The sequence below is a fragment of the Pinus tabuliformis genome, chromosome 3_1, assembly GCF_031772625.1.
Source record: "Pinus tabuliformis cultivar Carrire ecotype Pingquan chromosome 3_1, CPIR1, whole genome shotgun sequence".
In the NCBI taxonomy this organism is placed as follows: Eukaryota; Viridiplantae; Streptophyta; class Pinopsida; order Pinales; family Pinaceae; genus Pinus; species Pinus tabuliformis.
In genome coordinates this window covers 794,688,900-794,700,098 of record NC_142301.1, presented here as the reverse complement: position 1 = coordinate 794,700,098, position 11,199 = coordinate 794,688,900, and the positions used below count along the sequence as shown (strand labels likewise).

General features: G+C 40.8%; 1 pseudogene; it reads left to right on the top strand.

Annotated features, from left to right (window-relative positions):
• Nucleotides 1-1,053: 1,053 nt before the first annotated feature.
• LOC149189830 (cyclin-L1-1 pseudogene) lies at nucleotides 1,054-1,512 on the top strand (annotated as a pseudogene).
• The last annotated feature ends 9,687 nt before the right edge of the window (nucleotides 1,513-11,199 follow it).

The following is an 11,199-nucleotide window of genomic DNA, read 5'->3' as shown; positions in this document are numbered from 1 at the left end:
TTCAGATAGCGCTCTTGTTACATCAAATCAATAGCCCAGCCAACGGCTTTACATATATAAAAAGCACATTCAAAATTAAAACAACGCATTCAATATATATCATGCTACCAATATATATCACCGTATATATATCACTTCAAAACAGTTCAAATTCAATATCTAGTGCCTTCATTCGAATGAAATGCTGGTAAGTTCAATTCTCTCTTACTTGAAGCGAAACCAACCCCTCAAGGGAAACACTCAGATTGTGGAGCACATATCTCTGGTCATGTTCCTCCTGTAGCTAGAAAAGCGTTCTTAGCATGGACATTTTCCACACGAGATATTCAGGAACTCATTTGCCACCCTTACAAACACTTCAATGCCTTGCTCTTTTAGGGGCGCAAATTTGATCAGTTTGGAAAGTACCAGCAAATTTGAACACAATGCGCATAGATAAGAAATTACCAGCAAATTTCACAAAGGAAATATTTTATACAATGGAAAAGCACTTTGGTCAGAATCGAACTATTCATCCTAGAGACATGGTTATTGATACATCAGCGTCCAATTATGGAGCATTTGAACACAATGCTGCTTCAGAAAATACCCCACTGCATAAGGATATGAAGTTGGAGATGCCGTTAGATGTTATGCTTCGCCTCTTGAGTTCGTCTTTCAGCTCTGTAACCTTCCACTGCTCCAGAGGGCGATTCCTAAAACCCCTTCAAGGCAAACAATCCAGGTAACAATCCGAGTTCGAATCCGAACAAGTGCTCAACAGAATATTCACCTCGGATAAGCAAAGCAATATCGTCCAAACCCTCAAATAAGGCCTCAGAATGGACTCAGAGAAGGCTTTAGAATGAACTGGCTTAAATATTGGCTACTGCCATTGTTAATTCCTCCGAGGTAGTTTAATGTCTTAGAGATAGACTGCTGCCTCAGTTAAGGCCTCAGAGATGGTCCACTGCCTCCACTTTGATGAGTTTAGCCTGACGTCCTTAGTAAACAACCCTCACGAGCCTCAGGAACATCTTGCTACAACAGAAAGGGCCTATACACATAGTCACCATGATTTACACAGCAATCGACATGTTCTATGTGACGGACGAGCAGATTGCCAATTCCCCCTTGCGGAAAGATGGAATCGACGAATAGACGGAGATGACTCTCCATTTATTCGGTTGCGAATTGATTCAAGAAAGTGGAATTCTGCTTAGATCGCCACAAGTAGTTATGGCAATAGGGCAGGTTCTTTTTCATCGATTCTATTTCAAAAAATCATTTGCACGCTTTAACGTCAAGTGGGTTGTGGCAAGTTGTGTTTGGCTTGCGGCGAAGCTTGAAGAAAGCCCTCGGAGGATTCCGCAGGTTTTGAATGTGTTTCATCGAATGGAATGCAGGCGAGAGAATTTGCCTCTTGAACCTTTAGAACCTCATTCCAAAAAATATGCAGAGATGAAGATGGACTTGAACCAAACAGAACGCCACCTTTTGAAAGAGATGGGATTCAAGAAAAATATCAAATAGCACAGGCGTTCAAACCAGGCAGTGCGCAGTCTCAGGACAGAGGCGCTCAGGACAGAGGGAGTCAAGTTTAATGGCTAATTCAAGCACATTCAGTATTGCAGGCGAGCTACAAGAATCTGTTCATGTGGGCAGAGAAATCAACGCACAGGTATAACGGCCTCAGCGTTAGGTAGTGCCACCTTAACCAGAGAGGGCGAGGAAGAAATTATGGCATGGTCTGACTGCTCAGAGAGCGACAGAGGCAGAGGCAGAGTAGCGCTCTGGACAGAGGCGTTAATTATGGACAGAGCCCAATTTGCAGAGAATATGAAACGGTTTTGAAGTCTGAGCGTATTTCACTGAATAGGGTGCAGGAATTATAAATAGAATATGTCAGGGAAGCGCAGGTGTCGCAGACAGACATCTCAGAACCGCTTGGACAGCGCTGGCAGTGTCAGGAGCAGCTAAAATTTAGCTGAAGTAATATTCATGAGAAAATATTCCTGAGATGCAGAATTGATGGCAGAAATGACTGCACAGAAAGGCCATAAGACAAATGGCTCACATTAATTATGTAGGGCAGGAATACGCCTACTTTGATACCATGTTAAACACACATGGACATCACAAGAGATATGAAAGATAAATCATGCAGTACATTTTTTTATTAACAAGAGATTTACATTTATAGTACATTATGTGACTCTTGGGTTTCAGATCCCAAGGTCTCTTGGACTTCTTTGTCCATTCGACTTCCACACTAACCCACTTAGGATTAGGTGTCCAACAGTGTTTAGAAGCACAGATTAATCGGTGAGACGAAAAACCTCCTAGGATGAAAATCGCCATCAAAATAATAGTTTTACCTAGATTGTTACATACATAATGGTCTTACTAAAATCATTTACATTACAAACATGCAGAATGGGTTTACAAATTTGACAAATTGTCGACCTAGATGAATCGTGTATTATCTGAATGATGAAATCCCTTATGCGAAAAAATGGGTGTACTGCTATAAGTTTGTGATTTGAGATTTCTGCGATTTTTTGTTTGTTGTAGAGGATTTTCTAGATTCATCCCATTCATGTTTCTTTTGTAGATTGACGTTTCGAACCCACAAATAGGGTACATCATCAGGATATAAGAATATGTGGAAAACTGATCATGATATATTGTTGAATAAATAGGACGTGTTAGGGCTATGTAAAATGACCGATAATGAGGTGATGGTTTGAGCTAAATGGAAAGAACATAATAATTTTTTTAAAATGTATTAGGCAGGTCGACTTATTAGATTTATGAATATTATTAGATTGGATATATAAAGTATAATTTTTTGAGTTAAATAAATAAATTTAATATGTTGATATCTAATAATCTAATAATCTTCATAAAACTAATAAATCAATCTGCCTAATAAATTTAAAAAGAAAATATTAGATTATTTCCATTTAACTCGAACCATCACTTCATTGTCAGCCATTGTACATAACCCTAACATTTCCTATTTATTCAATAATATACCATGATTAATTTTCCACATATTCTTATATCCTGATGATGGACCCTAGTTGTGGGTTTGAAACGCCGATCTACAAAAGGAGAATGAATGGGATGAATTTGAAAAATCCTTTAAAACATGCTATAGTTTGTTGACACAAAGTCGTCAACATATGGCTCTACTTGGGGACATGTTGCTTCAACAAAGAAATGTGAGAATCCAGAATTTGCACCCAAGCAAAAAACGAAATTGTATAAGTAGCTTCCATCCAAAATATCATCATATAGCATTAAGTACATAAAATAGAAGCTCTGTAACCATTAACAATTCTACTAACATGGAAAGTAAATGTAATCTAAAAACATAAATGGAATGATTAAATAAAAACTACTTTAACAACATAAATAAATAATAAGGAGTATGGTTAGAAATACAATACAGAGTGTTAGCACCTAAATCTGCCCTAGGCTGAAGGAAGGCAAAAATTAGGGTAACCACAAACCATGCTCAGTCTGGTAGCTAGCTTTATCAGAACAGGAGAGGGATTTCTCCGAGTCACGCTCAGTGAATAGATAAGCAAAACGGTCTGAGATGACTTACAGTGGAATATTGATCTTAGGCTAGTAAGTGAATAAGGATTCAGGAAAAAGTTTTTATGAATGACCGAGCTTCTGGTATGGTATGGGACCAACGGTCAGCAAAGAACAAAGAATTTAATACAAAGGCACAAATTATTCCGTGAGGCAAGGCAAGCGGAAAGTGTAGCAATTTAGTTTAAAGTAACGCGGAATGAAGAGATTTCTGAAGAGAGTGAAAAGGGCATAGTTACATGAATCCTTTTCAACAGAAGAAAACACTGAACATGAAATTTTCCCACAGGCAGAGCAATAAAATTGAATTCTACCTAATCTCACTCAGAAATTTTACTGGAAATGAACATGAATTGAATTATAAAACATAACGAAATACATATGAAAACATAAGAGACACATTTGCTACACTCACAACCACAAGAATCTCATGAAACAGAGCCACTGCCTTTCATTAATTCTCTGTCAAAAATATACAGTGAAGAAACAGAGTTTCTTTCCCACAGTCTCCAAGAAGTTACAAGCCAACCCTTTGCAAATAGCTTGCATACAATATATAGAATGTGTGAGGAAGAGATATAACACCCAAGGGTTGGGGAGTTACTCGAATCATTACAAAATGGAGATGAAGAGCCAACCATCAGCTATAGGTGCAGCACTACAAACATGACATTTGGCTTGGGTGACCGTTTGCCTTCCTTCGCCACTTGGATAGAAGGCCATATGGAGAGAAAATGCTTTAAATGCCACCTTTTGTGCCAAAAAACCAAAGTGTAGATGAGCGGGCCCACTCGGAGAAGTCGCGAATCGAAATTTCACGAAACGGAAGCAAATCTGGCAATTTTCCCTCTGTGCACCGCGCTACTTTGGGGCCTATTTTGGGGCACTTGCAGGTGTCCAAAATGTGCCCAAGTGGGCTTGTTGGAAAGCCCGTCTTGTCTACTTTCTAACCCAACTAGAATTTTTGAATTTGGTGCTCATTTTCCCCTCCAAATCTTCATTCTCCCAAGACTGCTTCCTGTGTGTCCAAAAAGGGACAGAGAGGTCATTTTTTGGGTGTTTTTGACCTCTAGGAGACTTAGATCTTGCCCAAATTTCTTGTCTGGACACCAGTAGTCATGATTTTCCATGCTGAATCCAAAAATGCAAACCATTCCTCATTTGGAGCTCCCGAATTTTAGCGCCGCGCCACAAGGAGAAAAAACCTGTGTTTTGCCCAAAAATTTGTCATGTGACCAAAAATCCCCCAAATTTCTTGAAATTTGGGCTGGAGGTTCTCTATGGGGTGCTATGATGTGCCAAGGAAGCCTCAGCCAAGATTTTAAGCCGATCTTGCTCTTTTGCCTCTTTTTCCTTTCTTGTTGCTTTCCTTAATTTCGCCTTCAAACTCTTTATTCGGGCCTTGGCGCTCATGTTTCGTGCTCTGTAATGAAAAGCCATGTGTCTCAGTAGAGCAAGGTCCTTGTCGGCCTTGTCTAGCAGCCTCTCCAAATGCATGTTGACCCTCTCAAGGTTGGCCTCCCGATCCTCATTTATTTCTTGCTCCAATGATGTGAGCTCAACTCTTCTCCTTTGAGCAGCTTGGCGATGCTCACGAATGTTTTGCAGCTCCATAATCGCCTGCTGGTCCTCAAGCTGCTTGTTTCTCTGCTCCAAGTACTTCATGTTCCACTTGGCCCTCTCCAAGTCAAGGGATAAAGCCTCAATCTCTGGTTTCTGCTCCTAGATGATCTCTTTGAGCTCTGCATGTGTTGGCTCTGTGTCTGTCTCATCATCATGAAGGAGAACGAATTCGGTCTCTCGTTCACCTGATGGCCCTTCCTCCTACACTGGCTCCTTACCTTTGCGCTGCTCCTGTGATGCTAATGTCGAAGCGAGGCCCCTTCCACCCCAGGTGGAGATAACACTTGCTTTGCTGCTGCAAACAAAGGTCTACTGCCTTTCTGATAGGTGATGTATACTGGCATGGTAGCAGTCTCATGGCGCTCATATTGGTGAGATGGGCCACCTATCTCATGCTCTGCCTCTGATACTACCTGTGGAGTGCTGAAGAAGTCACGGGAGATGAAGTCCTCCCAAGCAATACCCTGCAATCCCAACTGATGGTCCACCAAAATCCGGATAAGAGCAAAGTGATAAACACTGTTGAGCTGCTGTCGAGGGGTCTTGTGTTGCATGAAATTTTTCATCCTCTCTATGTTCCCGCAAATGAAAAATGGGAGGTTCATCATTCGCACCCTAGTAAAGTGCATGAGCAACCTGATGTGATAGGCATAAAGGCAAGAAAACCTCCCCTCACAACTGAAGTACTTCATGATCAATTTCATGAGCGGAGCATACTCATCTCTAAAAAATCTGAATGGGAAGACTCTTGTAAGCTGACTCAAACAACTGACCTTAATGTAAGACTCATAATGATGCCTATCTACCTTCTTCTTCTTGTGCCACTGTTCTCCAACATTTGGTATGCCTGTTGCCACCGATATGGTTTCAGGTGTCAATGTGAAAGTGACCCTAGCCAAGACAGACTGACCTCCATGTAGGTGAAGAGCAAAAAGACGGGCCAACTCATGATGAACTTTGAAATTTGCTACCCTTTGACAAAATTCAAAACATGCTAAGTGCTGGAAACATGACATAGCAAGAGGGCATGCTTGCAACTCAGTGAGGGTGTTTGGCTCATCTCTAACATGTTTGCCACTCCGGTGATGTCTCTTGGGGGTCTGTTCTCCTGAAGCTGTATCACTGTGGGTCTCCACCTCATACTCTGATGAAACCTCGGATGCCATGACTGTTGTTTATAAATTGAATTTAGGTTGCCCTTTGATGATAGTGAAGCTAGGTTGTTTTGATAATCTACCACCAAGGGGACAATGAAACAAGGGAGTATTAGGAGGGGGATAATATAATGGGAATAAGGGTTATAGGAGAATTTTGTTCAGGGATATGTAGGGGCTTTTGGGGTATTTTGATAGGGTAGGGTTTGGGTTTTTGGCAAGGTAGGGTTTTAGGGTTTGTATTGAGTAATGGGAGGAGGGGTAAGGGAATAATGAGTTTGGTAGTGTTTAGGGTAGTGATAGTAAGAAGAATGCAATAGGGGAATAAGGAACATGGGTAGGGTAGGGAAAATACCTTGGCAACAATAACGCTGTTACACAACCCTAGCAAAATAGTTTTTCTTTGGTGTCTTCTTGTGTTTGCTTTATGAGAATTTTTTGCATTTAATTACAGGCATAAAACCATAATATCTTTACCAAATTTGATGCACAAGTGAGTTTAGGTAGCCTACCTTGCAATTAGAGTGGCTTCACAAAAAATTTGGGTGAGTTTTGGCACGTTCTAGGCGCTTTATCTTTGTGCGCCGTGCGCTGGGTGTGTGCCACGCCCATTATAACTTTGAATTGTGGGCAGGCTCTGTGTGCTCCGCACCTTGTGTGTGCACCGCCCCCTGCCTGTGTGCGTCGCGCTCCCTGAAATCTCCTCCAACTGCTCCAAATCTCTCGATACGCACTCCACGACCTTGGAATGCTTCTCTAAGCTCTTTGATTGCACAATGACTTGGGTTTAGGTGGGAGTTTGTGTATATAGGCTTGGAGGTCATGTTTTAAATTTGATTTTTCAAAAAACCCACTTTTCTAATGTCATGTTTAACACTTTTTCACTGACTTTAATATAACGTTGATTTTCACTTTTTCTCTGAATTTTGGGCTCAAATGATGAACTTTTTGACACTTTTTGCAGGGATTGCAGGACAGAGCATTTGGCCACAGAAACCATGACTGCACCTGAAGAAATCAATTGTCGGCCCTTTTGAAAATTTTGTCACCAATAACATCGTTTACTTTTCTTCAAAACGGAGTTTTGAAGAACAGTTGAATTTTATCAATAAGATGATGAAACTCTGCGAATCATTACTTTGTAAGAGCATCAATCTGGCCTGCATGGCTTTACTAGACATATTTAAAGACCAAACTAATCAATCCCTAGACGTAATGACCAAAAATGACTTTTGTCCATTAAAGGACCAGACCTTGACTGTTATGGACTTTTTGATTATTTGACGCAAAGACCTAAGCCAGCAGGAACCAGACATGAGGGGAAATGACTAGCATGACCTTCTCCGTCAGATTATGGCATGCCTCTAGCAGAATGTAGCTGAGTGAATGGAGCACGATACCTAAAAATGAAATGCATAAAGAGTTTTGATCTCTGACGGAGGACTGACCAGATCGACTCTAACATTGGCTCCAATGGGGGATGGTAGCTCCTTGGAGGTGCCAAGAACAACAGATCTCTGGAGGAGCTAGACAGTGCCTTTCGTCCATTGGGCTAGGGAGTCATCATTTCGACAAACAACATAGGACTCTGACTCATTTGTGAAACTAAAATGACCAAAAAAAAATTGACTCAACTTGACATTGAAATGACTCAAAAACTAACTTGACAGACTGAAACCAAACTGAAATAAAAATGGTATTTACAATGACAGTGGAAGCAGCGTTAATAAATCAGCAGTGGTACCGCTTGAGTAGCCGACCATTGATCGGCCCTCCTGGACAATCTCTCCGTTCATTTCCTTCAGAAGAAAGGCATTCTGACCCTTATATGCTGCAATCTTGAAAGGACCTTTCCAAAGATTCTCGAACTTTCCGTGCTTAATTTTCTCTTCATTCCTTGCATCCCACTTCAACACCACATCATCCAACTGAAATCTATCTGCCTTTGCTTTTTTGTCATAGATTTTCTTTATTTTCTCCTGCAATTTGGATGTGTTCTTGAAAACTTCTTCTCTTGTCTGCTGCAAGTGGACCATTTGATTCAACCTTCTCTGCATGGGATCTTCTTCACTACCGGCCTCCTAAAGAAGTTTGATTACCGGGGTAGCGAGAGAGGTAGGAAATATTGTATCAACTCCATAAACAAGCTCAAACGGTGACATACCAATGGATTTTTTCTGACTGATCTGATCTGCCCAAAGCGCATGGACCAACCTCTTATTCCAACTCTTTTTATTTATTTCTGGCAGCTTCTTGATGATGTTGATCAATGATTTGTTTGAAGACTCCGCCAATCCATTGCCTTGAGGATGATAGGTAGTTGAGTGACCCAAAATGATGTGATATTTATGACAAAATTCTACCATCCTTTTTGATTTGAAAGCTGCTGCATTATCGGTGATTAACTTATTTGGACAACCAAAGCGAGACAAGATGTTATTTTCAAGAAATGAAATGATTACCATATCTGTAGATTATCTGGTGGGAGCTGCCTCAATCCATTTTGTGAAATAATCTGTCGCTGTAAGGATCCATCTATGTTGTCTGGAAGAAGTGGGATGAATTTCACCAATGAAATCCAACCCCCACTGCTGGAAAGGAGCGCTCACCTCAATAGACTTAAGTGGCAAAGGCTGTAATTTCTGTTTTCCTTCGAAAACCTGACACTTATGACAGCGCTTGACCATCTTGTACACATTAGCAAACAATGTAGGCCAATAGTACCATGCTCTCAAAATTTTATTTGTTGTTGACTTCCAGAAAAGGTGACCACCACACTCTCCTCCGTGGAAATCCTCCATGACTTTCTTTGCCTCCTCTTCCGCCAAACAATTTAAAAAAACACCACCGGGATCTTTTAAATAAAGCGCAGAATTTAAAATGCAAAATTTGTCAGCCTTCAACTTGAGTGTTCTCGCTTTGTTTCTAGTCATGTCGGGCGGTGGTGACAGATTTTTTAGCACATATATTAGATCTGAGTACCATGGGGATAGAGAAAACATTTCAGATACCTGAATTGACGATCCTTCCTCATTCTCATCGGACATGGCAGTGATCAGATTTATGTCCAGGGCATGCAAGTTTGATTCAGCCATTAACTTCGCCAATCCCTGTCCTTTGACCAGCTTTGTGGGCTTTATTTCCACATCATATTCCAGCAAGGCTGCAATCCATTTGCCTCTTCTTCCTTCCAGACCGGTCTGCACTAAAACATCTTTTACAGCAGCGTTAGGAACATAGGCCAGAATGTGAGAATGTAGAATGTATACCCAGAAATCCTTCAATGCCTTCACAAGTGCCAGGGCTTGCTTCTCAATGATGTTGTACTTTAAAGGCTGCATCTCTTATAGCCTTGCTGAAGAATGCTATGGGTCTTTCGTGATCATCTATTTTATGCAATAACACTGCTGCCATAGTGTGCTCTGAAGTAAATGAAAACAATATGAAATCCTGAGTGTAGTCTGGGCTTACTAGAACTAGAGCTGAAGAAAGGGCCGATTTGACCAAGTTGAAAGATTTTACAGCCTCCTCTGTCGATTTCACCTGGCTGTCCTTCTTTAGCATGTTGGTCATTTCTCTTAAGTGTTTAGCAAGATTAGGCACAAAGCGGCGCAAAAGATTCATCTTACCATTAAACGATTGTATCTCTTTTTTATTCCGGGGCAGATCGATTTGCTAAATTGCTTGCACACGTGCTGGGTCAATACGAATGCCATCCTTTGAGATAACGTGCCCAAGTAATCTGCCTTCCTCCATGGCGAACTAGCTCTTCTTAGGATTCAACGATAAACCATATTTTCTGCACTTTTGAAAGACAATTTTTAGATGGTGCATGTGTTCTTCATCAGATTTGGAAAACACTGTCATCCAGGTACACCACCAAAAACACATCCTTCTCATTAGCAAAAGCCAAGTTCATTGCACGCTGAAATGTGGCACCTGCATTCTTTAAACCGAAAGGCATTTTGACGTAATAAAAGGTTCCCCATGGAGTGGTGAATGTTGTCTTGTCTCTGTCATCTTCATGGACAGAAATTTGGTTATATCCGGAATAACCATCAAGCAGTGACATACGAGATGCCCCCACTACTCACTGAAGTATATGGTCCATTTTGGGCAGTGGATAGTTGTCCTTCAATGAGACTTTTTTGAGATTTCTGAAATCAATGCACAAGCGGATCTCACCTGTCTTCTTTCGTACGGGTACCAAATTAGAGATCCAATATGAAAATATGATGGGCACAATGATACCTGACTTGTACAACCTGTTTACCTCCTTTTTGATAGATGGCAGCAACTTTGGATTTATCCTTCTTATCTTCTGTCTAAATGGTTTTTGATTGGGCTTCATGGGTATCGTGTGCTGACTTATATTGGTATCATAGGTCTTTAAGTCAGAATAATCACAAGCAAACACATCTGCAAATGAAGCCATCAAACTGATGTATTTGTCCTTGATCTTTGGCGGCAATGCTTTAGACAATTTTACCAACTTAGGATTGGCAGCTGTTCCGATGTTGACCTCTTCTACACCTTTTTATGTTGGCTGCAATGTTGGCTTGCAGGCTACATCATCTTGATCAAAAAGTTCTTCTAGAGGTATCAGGCCTTTAGGAATAATGTTATTCTTCAACTACAACACATCCATTTGATTGGTTTGCACTTCATCTGTACCATTCCCTTTACCATCGTCATTTTCTACATCAATTGAGGTTTCTTTGAACTTGCCTTTGTTTTGCAGAAAATCCTTAATCTCCTCATCATCTTGAAACACTTGCCAATATCTCTGATTGTCTGGAATGGTTGGACGATGCTTGACATGGATTTCAAATTTATT